This window comes from Martes martes (assembly GCF_963455335.1).
Source record: "Martes martes genome assembly, chromosome: 1".
Classification (NCBI taxonomy): Eukaryota; Metazoa; Chordata; class Mammalia; order Carnivora; family Mustelidae; genus Martes; species Martes martes.
The window spans coordinates 63,834,037-63,855,857 of record NC_137888.1 but is presented as its reverse complement, the minus strand read 5'-3'; positions in this window follow the sequence as shown (position 1 = coordinate 63,855,857).

Here is a 21,821-nt window from a genome sequence, read left to right as displayed (position 1 = left end):
CAGCCCACCGACAACTTGATTTGGGCTTTATGAAGCCCAGAGCAGAGAGACTAACTAAGCTGGCTCAGATTTCTGACCTACAGAACAGAAACCATAAATTTGTATTATTTTAAGCTTCTAGGTTTATGGTAATTTATTACAGGAGTAACAAAAAACTAATGCAGTGGCCTATAATATATTCTCTTTTAATAATGATCAATTATTTTATTTAATATCTTTTGAGATTTTCAGATTAGATGATTATTATCTTTGAAAACCATTTCTTTGAAGTTTTAATATATGTAGCTAAATTTGATATACATAATGAATGGGATAAAAAGCCATTTTTTTGGCACCATAACCATTTCAGCCAGAGTTCTACACCTTAAATTCCATCATGTGGTCCACCACAGGTTGCTGACAAAGAGTTGTACCCTGTAACCTTAATTTGTGTGAAGTTGCTTTTGATAGATCTTTCTGATAAACTGTATAATCCTGCAGTAGTGACATTATTGTGCTTAAAAATAAACATAACTTGAAGCCAATTAATCAGTTGACTTCTAAATTATATGTTAAAAGGGACTCTAGTTTTAATGACTTTTTAAATTCTATTCACATCCCTCTTTCACTGGCACTTAGAAGGGTTCTAGCAGAATAAATTGTCATAAGAGAAGTATTTTTAAATCTTTCTTTCCTGGAAGCCATGTGGGTTTTCCTGTGAAATGATTGAAAATATGTGAATTACTCTTTTATGTGTTGGTTAACTAATGAAAGCATCTTATAAAGAAGAAAATTTACCTTTTGCAACACTATATAAATAGAATCAACTTATAGATCTTGTCCGGAAATAATTTACCATCCTGGGTTTTCTAAGAAATCTTAATTTGAGTGTAATTCATTCATGATTCCATACTTAAATAGCAGCCCTAACCCCCCTAGAAACCTGCAAAAAATAATTTTTAAAAAATTAGTCCTTCCTAAGAAAGACTTCTGTTATAATAAATGTATTAAATTATAATTAGTGCTATACTACCATCAGACAGTTCTCTCTGCAGACAATGCTTTGTTCTTGCCTGAGCAAACAAAGTTAGAATAAAAAATCTTACTAACTAGACCTAAAATTCTGTCATTGAGAACCCTGCATTGGTAAAGTGAGCATTTCCAAGGGTTCAAGAAATGGACAAAAGGTAGAAAACCAAACAGTGATGCTTCTGGTGAGGTGCTGGACAGTAAGGAGACCAGCTTCAATGAGAGAAGTTTGAAAAAGGGCCATAAATAATTTAGGATTGGGGGCAGGATGTGACAAGCCAAAAAAAAAAAAAAAAAAAGGCAAAACAAGGAGAACAAATGCTTATATCCTCTCAATTTTGGTGGCTGCCTCAAGATGAATAACTTGTTTCAGTCTCAGTTATTTCTGTCCAGTGATCAATGTACTTCACCACTTCTGTCTGCTCCTACTGAGAGTGGCCACTAGGTGTATGGGTTTTGTTTTGGTTGGTTGGTTTGTTGTTATTTTGGTGACTGGCCACTAGGTTTTTGTCTAGCCACTTGGCCTCTGCCCACGGTGGCTGTTTCTCTTGCCTTGGGATTGCAACATACATGCTAAAGTTATTCCTGCCCAGCATGGCTGCCATTTCCCTGCCCTGTGGTCCCCAGAGCCACCCAGGCTGTACCAGAACTCAGTGGAATCTGGTAAGGTCAGAGGGTGCACGGACGTTAAGATTTGTTGGGTTGTAGTCATCTTGCTCACATCTCTGTTTCCCTTGCTTCTCATATGCTCTGAAAGATTCAAGTCTCTTTTGCAAGTAGCTGTTTGATATTCTGTCTCCTATATCTGACCAAAACTTCACTCCTCACTCTTCTCAAAATTCTTTTACACTTCTGAAAACAAGCAAAACAAACAAAACAAAAACAAAAACAAAATAAAAAATCTTTAACATTTCTGAATCTATTTCAGGATTGATCAACTCCATTGAAGTTTTAAATCTTTCCATCTTTTTCATCCATTTAAGGGTCTTAACTGAAACCTGGAGTCTGCAGATGCCACCTTTTCTTCATTTTCCCTTATCCCATGTAAGCTTTAAGGGAAGGAAGTAGAATGGATGTCTTCTCTATCCAATTAAGTATAAAGCAATTATACTTTCAGCTTGATATTTAAAAAAATAAGCAAAATGTGAATCACTAAATTCTACACCTAAAGATAATATTACACTGTATGTTAACTACCTGGCATTTAAATTAAAAACTTGAAACTATTAAAAAAAAAAAAAAAGGAAAGAAAGAACAAGTGGTAATGAGGACTTGGAAGTAAGGGAATGTCCTGTTGGTGGGAATGTCAATTTGTAATACTACTGTGGAAAACAATATGAAGCCTTCTCAGAAACTTAAAAATAAAAATGCCATATGATCTGATAATTCCACTATTGGACATTTACCCAAGGAAAACTAAAACACTAATTTGAAAAGATATACACACCCTATGCTCATTGCAGCATTATTTACAATAGCCAAGATATGGAAGCAACCCATGTGTTATCAATAGATGGTTAAATAAAGAAGATTTGATACACACACACACACACACACACACACACACACACACACACAGTGGCACATTCCTCAAGACTTAAAAAAGAATTTCATCTTGCAATTTGCAACAATTTGGATGGACCTAAAGGGCATCATGCTAAGTAAAGTAAGTCAGAGAAAGATAGATACCATATGATTTCACTTATATGTGGAATCAAAAAAGCAAAACAAACAAACAAACAAACAAAAAACAACAATAAAAACCAAACAAACCCAAATACAGAGAACAGACTGGTGGTTGCCTGAAGGGAGGTGGTTGGGGACTAGGAGAAGGGATCCTGTTATAAAATCAGTTAGTCATGGAGATAAAAATTACAGCGTAAGGAATGTAGTCAGTAGTGCTGTATTAACATTGTATGGTGACAGATGGTAACTACTCTTATTGCAGTGAGTACTGCACAATATATAGAGTTGTGGAGTCACTGTGCTGTGCACCTGAAACTAATATAACATTGTATGTCAACCATATCTCAGTAACAGAGACAAATAAATTAAAAAGTCAAAAAATGTAATTATAGTCAATCTCATGCCTTTTCTATGCTCTTCTTTTCTTCATCCTGTCATCCAGTAATTCCTCATTGCCGTTATTTATCAAGGCACTTCTTTCCTGGTTCCAAGTGCCTTTTTCTTCAAACCAAGTGCTATCTCATACTGAATAACTTCAGAGTCATGGCAGAGGACACATCCATCCAATTCATCTCAGTTCTTCAATGTCCTCATATCCCGTGGCCTCGTCCCCAACATCTCTTTAATAACATCAGATTATGTTGTCATTACAAACCACTCGTAACCCATCTCCTTGCTTCCATGATGGCTGTCCTCCAATCTATTCTGCAAACTAGAATAATCCTTTAAAACAGAAAATAAAGTCACAACCAAAAGACAACTGACAGAATGGGAGAAGTTATTTGCAAACAACATATCAGATAAAGGGCTAGTATCCAAAATCTATAAAAAGCTTAGCAAACTCAACACCCAAAGAACAAATAATCCAATCAATAAGTGGGCAGAGGACATGAACAGACATTTCTGCAAAGAAGACATCCAGGTGGCCAACAGACACATGAAAAAATGCTCCACATCACTCGGCATCAGGGAAATACAAATCAAAACCATAATGAGATACCACCTCACGCCAGTCAGAATGGCTAAAATTAACAAGTCAGGAAATGACAGATGCTGGCGAGGATGCGGAGAGAGGGGAACCCTCCTACACTGCTGGTGGGAATGCAAGCTGGTGCAACCATTCTGGAAAACAGCATGGCGGTTCCTCAAAAAGTTGAAAATAGAGCTACCCTATGACCCAGCAATTGCACTACTGGGTATTTACTCTAAGGATACAAACATAGTGATCTGAAGGGGCACGTGCACCAGAATGTTTATAGCAGCAATGTCCACAATAGCCAAACTATGGAAAGAACCTAGATGTCCATCAACAGATGAATGGTTAAAGAACAAGTGGTATATATATACACACACACACACACACACACACACACACACACACACACACAATGGAATACTATGCAGCCATCAAAAGAAATGAAATCTTGCCATTTGTGACAACCTGGCTAGAACTAGAGGGTATGATACTTAGCAAAATAAGTCAATTGGAGAAATACAACTATCATATGATCTCCCTGATATGAGGAAGTGGAGAGGCAACGTGGGGGGTTTGGGGGGTATGTGTTTATTAAAAAATTTTAAAAATTAAAAAAAAAAAAGAAAATAAAGTCACACCATTTTCTTGTTTAAAACCCTTAGAAAAGCTTTGGATCTTAGCTACAATGTGAAAAATGTTTGGAAGTCACCATTCCTGTCCCATAAGAAAAGAACTGCACAAACTGAAAATCAGTGACTTCTCTTTGCCGTAGAACTTAGGTCACAAGACAAATTGACATCCTAAAAGCTGGAGAGACTGGTACATCCAGAGAGATGCAAACCTGAGTTTGCTTACCTGGAGTAAAGGCCAATGGACTCCATTTGATCAATTATACCATTATTGAATTGTAAATATATTTAAGGCTACATTCAATGTCCAGCAAGATTGATGAAAACAAAAGTATAAATAAAATATATGCTTATAATTTCTATAATTGACACTTCTTAAATTACACTTAGCTTTTTGTCTTTTACCATTATATTCTCTGTCTTTCCATAGTGTTTTCAGGCACTGGAAAGTTCTAACATCTCAGTTGACCCTTAGCTTCCTGCCTTTCAAGCCCTTACTGTACTTGTTCTTTTTGTCAAAGTTATTAAGAATTATTGACGGCATGGTGTCTGCAAGTCTTTGTTCAGCTTCATTAGATAGACAGTCCCTTTCCTAAAAAGAAAGTTCTTGTTAGTCTCGGGGTGGGCCTGAAATAACATTTTCTCCAGATTTGTTCTTTCCTTTTGCAGATAAAAAGAGGTAATCCTGTGTCTCTTTCATAAATTTGCTTATTTTTTTTCCTAAACTCATGACCTTCCACCAGGGGAAAAAAAAAAGAAAGAAAGAAAAAAACCCCTCATCTTTGTAACTGGATTACTAATTCATTCAACTTCCTTTCTCCTTTATCAATGCTCAGTTAAGTAAGAATATTTCCCCCTATTTCTTCCAGTTTTGCAACCCATAGACCAAGTTGATTTTCCTTTGACTATTATAAATACATCTGGCCATGGAAAGATAATTACAGTGATTGCCTCACAATGGCTATTTTAGTAACTATGCCTGACATGTATTTCTGGCATATAATGTCATGCAATAATTCACTGTGACAATACTTCCCAGGATTACTTGTACCTTTTTTTTTTTCTTAAATTAGTTTCTATACAGATCTGTGCAATGTTAAAATACTTTTACTACAGTCTCCTCAGTAAAAATGTATGCGACTCCAAGCTTTCTCATACTTCACAATGATGCTCCTTTTAAGACTTGAAAAGGCAGCTGCTCCCAGCTCCACTGATAGTACTCACAGTGCTCATGGTGTATTATATTGTCTCTTTGCTTATTTGGTTCCCCTATTTGTTTGAGGCTTCTGGCAAGCAGACACCTTGCCTTTCTGTGAGTCTTCTGTGTTCAGTGCAACTCCTTACCTGTGTTTCTAATAAATATGTGTCGAAAGGATGAACAAATAAATAAATGATTTTATATATGCATGGATAAAAGAATATATGAAAGAATTAGTGTATTAAGATAGTTAGTATACTAATAAGTAGGCTTAGTATGAAAGGAGACTTAAAAAACTTTTTTAAGAATTAAAAAAAAAGAAAAAAACTTTTTGTTTTTAGGAAGAAATCAATCAACTATCTTCTTGATTCAGTAATGCCTGGAAAAGACATTACAATTGACCCTTGAACAACATGGGTTTGAACTACTGAGGTCCACTTATATGAGGTTTTTTTTTTTTTTTCAGTAAATATGATGCAGTATTATAAATGTATTTTTTCTTATGATTTTCTTAACAAGATTTTTTGTTAGCTTACTTTATTGTAAGAGTTGGTATATAAAACATGTAACATACAAAATATGTGTTAACTGACTGTTTGTGTTATCTGTAAGACTTCCAGACACTAAGCTATTAGTAGTTAAGTTTCGGGGGAGTCCAAAATCATACACAGATTTTCAACTGTGTGGAGATTCGGGACCCTAACTCTGGTGCTGTTCAGACGTCAGTGGTCCTCCCCTTGCTCAGTAGTGCCCCCCACCCCCACCGTGGTTGCTTCCCATGTCACACTGTAAATTAACTTCACAACCCCAGCTTCCTGGCCAATTACGTGAGAGTTGAAAAAATAAGAGGGAAAAAATGTTTTCTTAAATAAAATAGAGAACATGTGGATAAAAAGTAGCAAAATGTATTTCTCTGATTTCCCTTTTAAAAACAGGTATTGTGTGACATCACACCTTCTTCCATGTTGAGAACTCTCAAACAGTTTCATACACATGTTTAGTAAGGTCTGGAAGAAAGGGTTCAGGAGCAAGTGGATGCCACAAACTTACCACATACTAAGAAAAATTAATAGTATGAGGGCTAGAGGTTGATGTCTGAAACACAATTTGCTTCTTTATATTATGGAAGTAAGGAGGAAAGATCATTGTCAGAGCAGAATTTTGCTGCAGCCTTATGATAAGCTCTCTAATTAGAATATGCGGAGTATCCAAGAACAAAGATTTTTAAAATTGGCTTGCAGTGAGTGCAGGTGATGAAGCAGCTGGCAGAGTTAATAACATACCTTCTATAATTGCCAAAGACCTAGTTCCAGACAGAGTAGGTAACGCCACATTGGAAAGAGATGAAGAGAAAATTAGATAGGATGAGGGGGCAGAATATGCGGGGGTACAAGAAAGTTGCGGGAGTGTGCAGAGACTGTTTGAATGGGTGTATGGACAAGGCATCATCTCAGATTGAGTATACGGAAAGAGGAATTTGAGAGGAGGGAGTGCAAAGACAGGTAGGTAGGAAGACTGGAAGCATAAAGAATATTTGCAAAGGAATAACTTTGAGTAGGAAACAAGAGTTCTGGTTGCTAAGGCCAAAGCTGATTTTGGCTCAGAATGGTCTGAACTGGAAGAAGCATGTTTGGAGAATTCTGAGGGTGGTTCTTAATGTTTGTTTGCAAAATCAGGGGTAAATACAGGAATAAGTGTTTAGACTGGGAAGGAGAGGATAGGGAAATATTAGCTCATGTTAATAGTTGATTATCTTACCAGAAAGACAGAGAGATGATAGCCTGCCTTGTTTAAAATTATTGAGGGGAAACCAGGAATTAGCTTCAATTTATAGAATCTTACAATGTAAAAATTCCGTCATCAGTACTTCTATCAGGAATGGCTATAGTGTTTATTTACCTGAAACTAGGTTTAACACCCTATTGTAGTCCACTTAAATGTTTTTTCTAGGTTAATACTCTAGTAATTTTAGTTTTACAGCTGGAAAAGGTATATGATTTGTTAGAGAACATAACAAAATACAAAAATAATCCTAATAATACTTTAGATCTAGGTAGATATAAAAGCCAAATAAAACATATTGTTAAAAAGCAGAACCAAAATACAAAGACCGTGGAAAACAGACAGTTCAACACCAGCTGGCATCAGTAAAGTGTAAAGGGAAAAACTTGTCTACCTCTAAAATAGTTTTGATTGTAGAAACATTTTACTGACTTAGCACACTTGAGAGAAAGATAAACTACATTAGAGTTATCAGTAAGAAAGGACTGTGCAGGCACCAAACAAAGTAGCGTCAGATGCCAAACCACTCTCCATATTATAATGTCAAGATAATAAATGGAACCAGAAGTACTTGCATACCAGGGTCCCAGGATAAGATAGCCCCAAGGGATTATAGGCAGGAATATTGTTAAGTATATATGTATATAATCTTTAGAGAGAAGAGACTTGTGGAAGGGAGAGTTTTGTTTAAATATCTAACTCCAGGTTTGAGCTAATGCTGCAGGACGGATGTTCACAGATACGCATACCCATGTCACTGATACACAGTTGCTTCCTTCTCCTGCTCTCTTACAGTCAGCTTTGCTTTGTAGAGGAAACTGTAGACCATAAGCTTGTTTTCCTGCTTCTCTGGTGAGTCAGTTTGTATTCAACAAGGTGCAGGGAGTCCTACTGCTGAGGTATTTTCTCTACACTCACCATGTCTCAAAGGTCAGGCACATCCAGAACAAGAAGCCAGAGAGAGCATCATCTCTTTATGAAATGAGAGCTTTGTAACAGAAGCGATTGTCTAAAGCTACAAGTAGTCTGTTGACTTGAGAACTGATAGCATGCAAGTATTAGACAAATAACTGGAACAGGAAATGGAAGGAGAAAAAAACCCAAGAGAAAACAAGAGCAGGAGAAAATAACTCTGGTTATGTAATGTGGCCTGTTCTGAATTCCCTGTCATTGTGCTCTACATTTCTGCCAGAGAACTTCATGTAAAAGCTGCTTGTCTGTTCTTCTCTGTCTCCTCTGGATCCCTTTAGCCCATTCAAGAGTCCTGTCTGCCTGCTTGGATATCCTTGAGGTCCATTGCCACCCCTTCCATTTCTCAGTTCTGATTGCCATACATGGTGACCCCCAGAGCCTGGAGTTGTATCTGCTCTAGCTGTGCCTGTCGCATCATAGGAGACAAAGCCTCTGAGTCTGCCCCTTCCCCACCAGGTTCATGGCCATGACTGGTATGTGGTTCGTGATAGGAAAGTCTATACCTAATGGTTTGTTTAACTGTAAGGTGTTAGAACATCAGCATACTGTTTCAATGATGATTTCTTTTTCTTAAACATTTGCTCATTTCTGGAGTTTATCCAAACTCATATAGTAAGGAACTAAGCAGCATCAAGATGGCAGGCACGAGAATATCAGTTCTTCGGTTTTTTAATTTTGAATTTTTCTGGCCCATAGGCTGAGTTTGCTGCTAAATTAAATAATTCTTCATATTTAGAATTGTTTTAAGTGAATTTCATTTAAGCAAGTTTTACATAGAAGAGCTTTGGATTTCTGTGACAAACGACAGATGGCAAAGCCAAATGCTGACAGCTATGGCAGCTATATATCTGCGACAGGAAACATTTTTCAAGAATCAGTATTGTCATTTCTTTTTCCAATTCCATTTGAGTGCTAAGAGCAAGCGAGGAATCAGTTGTAAAGAAATGCTTAAGGAAAAAAAAAATACATGTTACTCACCTGGATTCTCCTGGTGTTTTTTATTAGACGCTACTATCAATATGGGCACAAAGAAGAAAGTGATCTCCACTGTTCAGCTTCCGTATCTGTCACTGGCATCTGGAAGATGTGCATACCTTGTGGGTGGGGAGGGGGAGAGGATGATGGTGTATGCCCCTTGGCTAGGTTCTACCCTCGCTCTAATATGCCAGGGGTCTCTGCCATTGTACATCCTCAGTAGAGAGATGCTGGCATCTCAGAAGGGAGAAGTGGATCTCAGATAGGCTAGCAGATTGCCCTTGGTCCTTGGGACCCTGGTCAGTTTTAGAGAAATAATGCAGGTCTTAGATATTCGGTGCTTTAGTCTCAGTTTCAGCAGGATATGTGTGCATGACCTTGAGGAGGATTCTTTATCTCTCTATATTGTTGTCATCTGCAAAAGGACATAAACATCTTCACTTTTTCTGGCTTCCAGAGGACTGTCATCAGACTCAAAAGTAGATAACTTTAAAAAGGTTCTTAGTAATCTGTATGAGCTACGGTGTTGCTGATACCTTATTTGGTGTCCTCACTGTGGTTCTAAGTCCCTCTGAAGAAGCATGGAGTCCCCATCTACAGGTTAGTTCTTACTCTCTGTGCCTGTCCTGAGAAGTTGACAGGTTGGCCAGCAAGGCTGAAACACAGCTTCTACTTATCATATCCCATCTGTGTCACTTCTCAGCTGCTACCACTAAAGACTTTGTGACAAAACAAGCTGGAAAGGGTACTTGACAATTAGTCTTTACCCCACTCCCCTCTCAAGCTTGCTTCCCAATGTCAAACACAAGGTTTTCTTTGGTTTTATTCCCATCCCGCCCCCCTTAGTTGAGAAAACGCCAATTAATTCACCAGCAGGAGGAGCATTCTTGGAACTGAATTCCTGAAACCCATCAGGACCAGACCTTTGAGAGTCTGACAAGGCTTCATTAAGTGGATGCTCAACATTTTAGTGTTCTGACACTGACCTATGTATTAAGATAAATATCAGTCAGCCTTTGGCACTAGAAATCTGCCCTCTGTGACTTAGGGCAAATGGGTTAGTGTTTTGTGTTCAGCACTCCAACGTTAGTAGTGGTCATGAGGTCAGAATGGCTTCAAGATTGAGTGAATCCTGTCATATACATTATTAAAAAAAAAAACCCAAACAAACTAGTCATCTTCCCTATTTCCCTGTTCCTTCCTCCCCACATACACACATCTAATTGGTCACACATGCTTTTGAGTGCTTCTCTTAACTGCCTTTTGAATCTGCCTTTTCTCCAGAAGAAAGTCAGACTTTTTCTTGCCTTTTCTGAACTATTGCAATAATCTTCATGCTACTGACCCTCTAACAGCAGTCTTGTTCCCTCTAGGCTGTTCTTTCTTCACTCTGTCATCTCCAAGTACATAAACCGTGACTTTTTTATTCCTTTGTCAACCACTCTAGTTCTCTAAAATCTACAGGATTTTGTCCAGATTCCTTAGCCTGGACTACAATACCTTATTCTTCCATTCAGTAGGTTTGCGTTTCTCAAGTGTGACACTAAGATTATCTGCTTTAAAGGAAAGCAGGGCATTTAAAAAAAATGAATATTAAACAAACAGCAACAACAAAAAGAGACTCATAAATACAGAGAACAAACTAGTGATTGTCAGAGGGGAGGGGATTGGGGGTATAGGTGACCAGGTGAGAGGATTAAAAGGTACAAACCTCTAGTAATAAAATGAATAAATCATGGGGATAAAAAGTACAGCATAGGTAATATAATCAATTACATTGTAAAACCTCTGCGTGGTGATAGGAACTACACTTATGGTGAGCATTTCATGATGTATGTAATTGTTGGATCATTATGTTGTGCCCCTGAAATTAATAGAATATTCTATGTCAACTATACTTGAAGGAAAGAAAAGAAAGACAAGTGAAGAAAGAAAAAAGAAAGGGGTTAAGAAGTTACCCTCTAATAGGGGGAAAAATGGATGTTGCAGGGCTCTACCCTAGAAGGGCTGAATTAGGATCTGGGGGAAGGGTCTGCCAAATCAACATTTTTAACAATAGTCCCAGGTGACTTTCATGTGTAGTAAAATAAGAACCACTGCACTGCACTGTGTATAAAGAATCCTCTTGGGGACAAGAAAACAACTGTGTCTATTCCGCATATTTTCCTGGTACTGTTATGAGCTCAGTGAATATTTGTTTAATTAAAAAAAAAGAGATAAAATATAAAATGAGCCTAACTCTAAATTCACCAAGGGATATGTTTGTTGACTAGCAACAAGATGAGGAAACCTTATGGTGTGCTGGAAATATTCTGTATCGATCTGGGTTATGGCTTCAGTATTTATTTAAATGTGAAAATTCACTTAAGATTAATGCATTTTTATTTACTTAACTATATATATACATACACACACACATATATACATATATATGTTATACCTCAATATGAATGAAAAAATTAGTCATTCAATGAATCAAGCCCAACATAAGTATATATATATCTATAATACCTCAATATATGTCACTCTTCAGTCATTTTTTTTTTTTAAAGATTTTATTTATTTGACCCAGAGAGAGAGACAGTGAGAGAGGGAATACAAGCAGGGGAAGCGGGAGAGGGAGAAGCAGGCTTCCCACGGAGCAGGGAGCCCGATGTGGGGTTCGATCCCAGGATGCTGGCATCATGACCCAAGCCGAAGGCAGACGCCTAATGACTGAGCCACCCAGGTGCCCCTCTTCAGTTATTTTTAAAAATACACTTTATATTCCTAATCTTCACAAAAACACTTCTAAGTCCATCTTTTCCCTCTACCATGTCTCAAAAGGCTTCCTTTCCCCCCATCTCAATGCCACTGTTCCATTCAGTCCCTAATTATTTAGAATTCAGCACTAATTATGCCATCTCAACCCAATTTAAATTCCAAGTGACTCTGTATTGCACAGAAAGTGCTTCTTATATTTGACCTTCACTACCTGATCTTAACCTATTTATACTGGTTGTTCTCTCTTGGCCTTAATACCCAATACACCCTATATTTAAATCAATCTTCTTGGATATTATTCCATGTCCTTGTGTCTTTACTAATTCTCTTTCCACTGTCCGGAATGCCCTCATTCTGTTTTTATCTTTTGAAAGTCTATATAGCCCATCTCAAATGCTGCCTCTTCCTTGAAGCTGCCTCTCATCCCCTGTCTGGAAAGAATTGTTCACTCCCAAATGTCCTCAATCTATGAGAGCTTATTGATTCAAAGTAAGCACAGATCCTACAAGCCTCCACGCCCAGAGAAGAACTATCAAGGTGGTGGGGAAGAACACTGTATAACTGTCCTCTGGGAGCCACAGATCTCTTACACTATGGGGAAAGGTAAGGGGTTCAGGACGATTAGTGCCCATTAGGCACTGCAGAGATGGCTCACAGTCCCCTGCAGCTACATTTCTGGCCACACAGAAGAGAGACTGGCCCCTTGCACATAGTCCAAATGGCTGCAATTCTAACTGATGGACATGAGCTCAAAAATCACTGGAGAGTTTGAGAGGAGAAAAGAAAAGAAGGCTCTTCCATTTTGAAATTTAGTTCTTGGTACATAAATCCAACAGGAACTATTTGTATGTATATGTGCAAGTAAGCTTATTAATGCTCAATGTTTGTAAAAAATTTACTTCTAAAAGCACTTTCATATACATCTCTTCTAACCCTGAGAATATCTTCGTGGAGGTAGTGTTAGTTTTACCCATTTTTTAAAAAAAGAATAATAGGTCATTTAGAGAGCTTAAGTAATCTGAGGTTTTATAGAAACTGATACACTGCAATCTCAATGTGGAATTTCTTATAAATATTGTGTTTCAAAGTGAAATGAAATGTTTCCTTAATATTGTAATTTTAAAACTTTCAAATTGAAGTTAGAAGGTATATACATACACATATACATGTCACATGCATGTACATAACATGTATGTATATATTTATAGGTATTATAATATATATGAATCTCTCTGTAAGCTAAACCTGTGCTGAGATTGGCGTTTTGAGCAAACTGCCTAGGAAATACAGCATAAGGTTTATATGACTCATTATAGGTGCTTTTGAGTGTAAAAGCCATTGGAAATCTCAACTTCATGTAGACCTCTTAAAGTATATGTAAACACTGGGACTCCATTAATGACTTGAAATTTCTTGATGCTTTGCATATTCAAAGGGAAGAGAAAACCGGTGAAGATGTCTTGATCAGACTATTCTTACTTCAGCACTGCTGAATTTTTCCTAAATGAGCTATAAGATCCTAATTTTGTGCTTCGTGGAAAGCATTATAACAATAATAACAATATGAAAAACAGCTAATATTTATTTTGTATTATGCATCAGTCATTATACTTTATCATTTAATCCTCGTAACTACCATGTGCTATTAATGTTGCCATTGTGTAAGTAAGACAAATGAAATACAGAGAGTTTGAGTAATTTTCTTACCATCACACAATGAGAAGGTTTTATGTGTCTTAGTCTAGGTTCCTCTTCTAGGTAACCCAGATTTCAGAGTGATAATTGGGAGGATGAGGGACTGGGGAGAATAAAGTTGAAAGGATTAAAAGTCAGCTTGAGCACCTGATATCAATATGGTCACTGCCATGGTGAAGTTGGATCCTGTCAGGGCCTTCTAAATTTAGAAGAGCACCAGTCAAACAATTCTCAAAATTGTCTGCCAAAGGATTGACAGGGGCAATCATATACCCATGGGCTCCTATTACTTTTCATTGAGGATAACCCCAGACCGATAATCTCCACCCCCAACATGCACAGGCATGCTCATGCACACATACACCCATACACAAACACACTTAACTTCTGGACTGCACAAGCTTCACACTACTGAGTTCCAATTGGATTTCCATACTTTAACATTGGAGAAGGCCCAAGTCAAAGAGAAAAAGGTGGAGGACAAGTCAAAGCCCGCAAGGAATGTTTGTCAAGTAAGATTTGGAATCAGAGATAAGGTTGAGAGGATGTGAGTCCAGACAGAGGACACATTTAATAAAATTCACACCTTGCACTATTAAGAACCGCTCATGCCTTAAATTAAAACCTAAATCTTTCCATATAAAGAATCATGTCATCTGCGAAGAGAGAGAGTTTGACTTCTTCCTTGCCAATTTGGATACCTTTTATTTCTCTTTGTTGTCTGATTGCTGTTGCTAGGACTTCTAATACTATGTTGAACAAGAGTGGTGAGAGTGGGCATCCTTGTCGTGTTCCTGATCTCAACGGGAAGGCTGCGAGCTTTTTCCCATTGAGGATGATATTTGCTGTGGGTCTTTCATAGATAGATTTGATGAGGTTCAGGAATGTTCCCTCTATCCCTATACTTCGAAGCGTTTTAATCAGGAATGGATGCTGGATTTTGTCAAAAGCTTTTTCTGCATCAATTGAGAGGATCATATGGTTCTTCTCTCTTCTCTTATTGATTTGTTCTATCACATTGATTGATTTGCGAATGTTGAGCCGTGAGACGGGAATCCATCAGAATCCTCCAGGAGAACATAGGCAGTAACCTCTTTGATATCAGCCACAGCAACTTCTTTCAAGATATGTCTCCAAAGGCGAAGGAAACAAAAGCGAAAATGAACTTTTGGGACTTCATCAAGATCAAAAGCTTCTGCACAGCAAAAGAGTCAACAAAACAAAGAGGCAACCCACGGAATGGGAGAAGATATTTGCAAATGACAGTACAGACAAAAGGTTGATATCCAGGATCTATAAAGAACTCCTCAAACTCAACACACACAAAACAGACAATCATATTAAAAAATGGGCAGAAGATATGAACAGACATTTCTCCAATGAAGACATACAAATGGCTACCAGACACATGAAAAAATGTTCATCATCACTAGCCATCAGGGAGATTCAAACCAAAACCACATTGAGATACCACCTTACACCAGTTATAATGGCCAAAATTAGCAAGACAGGAAACAACGTCTGTTGGAGAGGATGTGGAGAAAGGGGAACCCTCTTACACTCTTGGTGGGAATGCAAACTGGTGCAGCCACTTTGGAGAACAGTGTGAAGATTCCTCAGGAAATTAAAAATAGAGCTTCCCTATGACCCTGCAATTGCACTACTGTGTATTTACCCCAAAGATACAGATGGAGTGAAAAGAAGGGCCATCTGTACCCCAATGTTCGTAGCAGCAATGGCCACGGTCGCCAAACTGTGGAAAGAACCAAGATGCCCTTCAATGGATGAATGGATAAGGAAGATGTGGTCCATATACACTATGGAGTATTATGCCTCCATCAGAAAGGACGAATACCCAACTTTTGTAGCAACATGGACGGGACTGGAGGAGATTATGCTGAGTGAAATAAGTCAAGCAGAGAGAGTCAAGTATCATATGGTTTCACTTATTTGTGGAGCATAACAAATCATATAGAGGACAAGGGTAGATGGAGAGGAGAAGGGAGTTGAGGGAAATTGGAGGGGGAGGTGAACCATGAGAGACTACAGACTCTGAAAAGCAACCTGGGGGTTTTGAAGGGGTGGGGGGTGGGAGGTTGGGGGAACCAGGTGGTGGGTATTAGGGAGGGCACAGATTGCATGGAGCACTGGGTGTGGTGAAAAAACAATGAATATTGTTATGCTGAAAATTAAAAAAAAAAAAAAGATAACTGTAAAAAAAAAAAAAACAAACCTAAATCTTTACTTCCTCGAGGTAGTAGCTAATTGAAATTTGCAAGAAACTTAGTATTTTCCTGAAACTAATATATGTTATATTTCAATTATACCTCAATAAATTATTTTTCAAAGAAAATATTCCAAAAAAAGATAATATTCAATGTTTAATGGAACAAACTACTTGCTACTGGTTTCAAGGCCATAATTGACATATATCTTTTCTTCTTCCACCACTCTCTAGATTTCCCTGTCCTTCATTAGCACTTTAGCAAATGTAGGTTGTTTGCCTGGTAGGGTGACCCAGGTCATCATACCTGAAGGGTCTGTGACCTATTGGGCTGAGTTTGCTGCACCTGTGGATTCACCAGTATTACCAGGCCTGAAAGCACCAAAAAAAAGTCCCAATAAATACGTCCCAGATGTATTCCTTCATGTTCCTATTCTAGAGGAGGAGCCTTTGTTTCCCATAATAATCAGAATCAGTTTTTCATCAACTATACTAACTATTTTCATGGCTTCTGGCCCTTAAAAACAGGTGATACTCATAGCATTTCTTGAGTGGAACACTTTTTGGGTTCCATTGAAGATTATTTCTTCTCTGGAGATCAGGATCTTTAATCCATCAGACCCTATTGTTTTAGGAATGAAAAATGGAAAATTCCTCAAAAAGATCATTAAAAATGGTGGTTATAAGTGCCAATTTTCCACCCTTTGCTTTTAAGATCCAAGTATTTGTTCTAGATATTGGGGGATAGGTCACCATATAATGGTTATTAGTTTGCTTTATATGCATCCTCCTAAAGTCCACAGTTATCAAAACCTACAGGGTATTGACTCTTAGATGGCACCTTAGCTGAGGTTTTAGTAGGTCATTCTATTCTATTACTCTGACTACTTCCAGGTATGTTGGCAAGACAAGTTTGTATTCAGTCTTATACCCCATTAATCACCTGTCCTCCATTAAGCCCCTAACTGGCATTTTGGTCCTCTTATTGTAATGTTAGCTTACAACTTGCTTCCAATAGCCTCAAGGTGTTTGGGTATATTATTTTCCCTAAAACACAAGTTACTCTCATAAATGACCCTAAGTACTTCTGGAAGAAGGATTAGGTGAATATTTATCATATATACTTTAGTGGCATTCCAGAGTCCTTCAAGGGAACCCAGTCTCCCCATCAATCAATGGGTGCTGGTTTGGATCTAGGGACTTGGTGATGGCTTTGTAGAGGGTTGAATTGTGCATGTGCAGATATAATTTGAGTGTACTGTATTGTTTGAGAATATTCAGTCTTCCATAGAGGACAGGATAGTTAATGGGATGATGAAAGCTAGAAGTGTTTAACATAGATAACAAGTAAGCTGGGAGCTTATGATACACAGGTAAAGCTCCTAGAAGGTGTCAAATATGAATAAACAAGGACTCTGTGAAGTATACTCAAAATTTGGAAGATGTGTTGAATGTAGACTGTAAATGAGTTGGTAACCTATAAGACACTTCAAAGATAGATATAATAAATAGTCAAGATGATAGAACATATATGAATACTAGTTATAGATAGAAAGGGAGAGAAAGAATAAGTCATGATTATGTCTCCTTTGGATTAATAACACCATGAGTACTCTACACAAGAAATGCAATAAAACCCATAGTTGTTCAATAAGCTTATTGACATCTTCCTGCCTTGGCCAGGTATACTTGTCTCTGCATCTTTCTGATAGAGCAAACATGAGTCATTGGCCCACGATATTTCTGTCTGCGAATCCCTTGCTCTAACTTCAACTCCAGATCTTATAACCACACTATCAGCAAGAAGGCTGATGTAGCCGAGACCTTGGGATAAATCAACATTACATAACTCCACTTGTAACCTATTCTAAAAATGTTGTTACCCCACTTCTATCCCCTTCCTTCTTGCAGTGTGCTCCAAAATAATTTGATAAACCTTTTAAATTTGTTCTGTGAGCCTTTCTGTTCTATGACCATTTGGTGAGGTAACTTGGTAGTGTATTTAGAGGCTACCTTGCATGCAGGTAATTTTTTCACATTGCAGCAAGTCAAGACTACTGGAGTCTTACCAGGGAATAGCACTCATCAGGCATAGAAAACAGAGATTGTATAGATCAAGATCAAGTGTGCTGGGAGGCACTGGAATTTCAAACCAGCCAGAGTGGGAAGAACTCATTTACACCTCCCTAACAACTCCAGTCTAGTTGAGACACTAGAAAGAATGCTTTAGGAATTAAAAATTACACTCTAGAGTCAGAAATAACTTAGACCCACATTCGCAAAGCCCAAGAACTCTTTAATGATAAGAAGATAACACAGTTTTGAGAATGGGTAAAATATTTGATCAGATATTCAAAAATAAAGATATACAAATGGCCAATGAGCACATGATAAAGGCTCAACCTTCCAGAGCATTTATTATTAGAGAAATGCAAATTAAAACCGCATGAAACTACCATGTCAACTTGTTAGAATAGTTAAAATTAAGAAATTAAAAAGTTAAAATTAATGAGACTGATCATACCAAGTTGGTAAGAATGAAGAGCAACTAGAAATCTCCCACATTCTTGGTAGGAATGTAAAAATGCTACAACTACTTTGGAAAACAGAGTTTCTTATAAAAATAATCATATACCTATTTCTTTATAATCCACTAATCTATTGTTAAGTATTTTAGCCAAGAAAAATGAAAATATACGTTTCCATAAAGACTTGACAGGAGTGTTAATAGCGACTTGTTTAAATTACCTCTGAATTAGAAACAACCCAAATGTCCACCAGCAAGTGAATGTATAAAGAAGTTTTGGTATATTCGAAAAGTGAGATAATAGTAATGAAAAGGTATACATAGCTGTTACATGTGATAACATGCTTGAAACTCAAAGATACTACGTTGAGTATAAAAAGAGAAAAGCCGACACATGAGAGTATATACCATATGATTTAATTCATATGAATTTCTAGAATAAGGAAAATTTATCTATAGAGATAGTTCTCAGATCCACAGTTGCCTGAGGGGATAATTTACTACAAAGGGCACAAAGGAACGTTTTGTAGTGATGAAAACAATTTTTATAATGATTAGGGTGGACATGGGTATCTGCATTTATCAACACTCCTGGAACTGTAAACTTAAAATGTGTGCATTTATTGTATGTAAATTGTACCTCAATAAAGTTGATTAAAACTTCCATGGCAATTCCCATATCTGACTTCAATTACTGTAGACTATCAAAATATTAGAGCTTTAAGGACCCATTCCAGCAGTGTATTAGAATTAGCTCTAGGTGTTCAGGCTAGAATATTAAATTCTGTGTCATGGGAGAGTACATCTATGTGAATAATGCCTTTTCATCTAGTCCTATATTCTGCCCTCAATCTAAGGGGAATGCTCACGATTCGTTGTACACATGAGTCCAAATCTGCAATTCTTTTAGGCAGTTAGCTGTTACCTTCCAGAGAAGAGACTGTGTTTCCTTGCTTGGGTTTTGGAGAGATGTGATTCTAGTTATCAATTTGTGGAAATGAGTAGAGGTATCAATTTGTGGAAATGAGTAGAGGTGTAATGGATCATGAGGAAGGCAAACAAAACCTTATAAGGCATTTGCTTTGGTGAGTTCTTTGGATGGTCTTCAGGAAAGAGGAGGCTACTGTCCTCCCCAAATCCCCAAAATGGGAAGGGTTTTCCTTCTGCTGGCCTAGAGGATTAGGAAAATTTGGGAGTTGTGTCTTCTTGAGCTTGTCCACCCAAATATTCCTGTACCAGGTGTCAGGGTCACATCTCTCCTCTATTAAGGCTCCTTTGCACAAGAATCACATTGAGGGGGCACCTGGGTGGCTCAGTGGGTTAAAGCCTCTGCCTTCGGCTCTGGTCATGATCCCAGGGTCCTGGGATCGAGCCCCACATCGGGCTCTCTGCTAGACAGGGAGCCTGCTTCCCTTCCTCTCTCTCTGCCTCTCTCTGCCTACTTGTGATCTCTCTCTGTCAAATAAACAAACAAAATCTTAAAAAAAAAAAAAAAGAATCACATTGAGTCTGCATGTTAGTCTTTTTTTAAATTCCCTCTCTTAAATAAATATGGGATCTGATATTCAACACAGACTGCCCTGTTGCAGCAAGAGAAGTGTTTTTCTTTCAATTCTTCTGTGGAGGCCTTTATGGCTTCCATAGCTCACTCTTGGTTGATAGTTGACTTACCAGGCCAATCATTCTTTTTTTAATGTTTCCAATATGGCCAACAGAAATCTGCTTTATAATTACCAGTGCCGCCTAGTCTGTTCAATAGCCCAATTACCTCAGACTTCACTCTCCACCTGTGTATCATTCCAACACACCATAGGTGACAGTATTTCTAATTGTGATGTTACAGCATGTGTGGTGCTATCATGGTCGGTCACCAGTAGCTGGTGAGTGATTTGGAGTTAGAATTTCATCCTAGACATTCATAATCTCTAGGGCTACTTTAGGTATTAATTTCATTGGCCTGGATTCTACCCATATATCTACCTCCCCACAGAATAGTAGAGTGTACAACAAAGACTTATGAACTGGTTGTTTATTTGGGAGGTGATTTCAAGGAATGGAAGTAACTGCACAGAATTTAATAAGGAAGAACAAAAAAAATAAGATCATTATTGAGTTGGTTACCATCATGGAAACTTAAGAGTTCAGTCCTGCTAGGATCTTCTGAAGTCATATGAAATGCCTCACAAAATTGTGAATCCAAGGATTGACAGTGAAGAATATTCATCCATTGGCTCCCATTTCAGATTGATTGAGCATTATCCTAGAGCTAATTCCCCCACATTATATGGCTGTACATGAGTTGCAAAAGTTCCTACTGCAGGCCCACTCATGCATTGACATTGAAGTCATGGGGCAAAACGCAAAGATGCGTGACATGTCGTGGAGGTGAAATGCTGTAAGTACAAAGTAGTCAGAGCCCACTTGAAAAAGTATGTTGTAGCTGTAGCTAGAATCAATGGTAAGACCATAAATATATGTAGTGGGGCACAAGAAATATTGATAGAGGATCATAGACTTGTTTGACTTCACACTCAAAGTCAAATTATCAGATTATCATATATAATATCTCCAATGAACCAAAACAAAAATTTGACCCCCAAAACTCTAGTATCTCCAAATCTCTTCTTTAGTTTGGGTGAATTTAAAACCATAGTATTTGTAATATCACTAAATATGTGATATAGCTTTCCAAGGTTTTGCAGATAGAAATCTAGGATATTTTCCAAGAATCTTTCTTTAAGCTGCTGTGTGGAAAAAATATAAAACAACTTTAAAAATAACTGATAATTAGCACACAGTAAGGGTCATACAAATATACTGACACAAAACCCATGCTTTCTAAGGCTTTTATGGGAACATAATTCTTTCAAAACCTTTCACAGCCAGAGTTAATTTATAAGCATTATTCTCTTAGGTTTTTGAGACATGGCCTATGGACCTGAAGAATAATGTGGCAGAACTAATGTTTGTGTTTTGGCAAGATTTTATTTATTTATTTTTTAGAAATGCTGAAAGTGAATCACCCCTTTCAAGCTCAGGGGAATGTAATTAATGAGTGCAGAGAAGATGGCGAAACCTCCCCCAGCATGGGAATCAAATTATTTGGATATGGAGAAACAAGCTCTTACATAGCTGGAGAAGGCAGAACTACACTAAAACCAGGGTCTTCAGACTCTCCAATTTTCTTCTGGCAGACTGTCTGAAGGCTTTAGCATCAGAAGACATTAAGTCCACCTTCACCTCTCAATCAACACATGGACTTAAGCATCCACTTGTTTTATTTAGCTCCAAGATCTTTATTTGTATTATGGGGATAATTAAGTCATCCTTTCCTGTCTCGTGAGGCTGTTGTAAGGGTTAAAGTATCTAACATTTATAAAATCCTG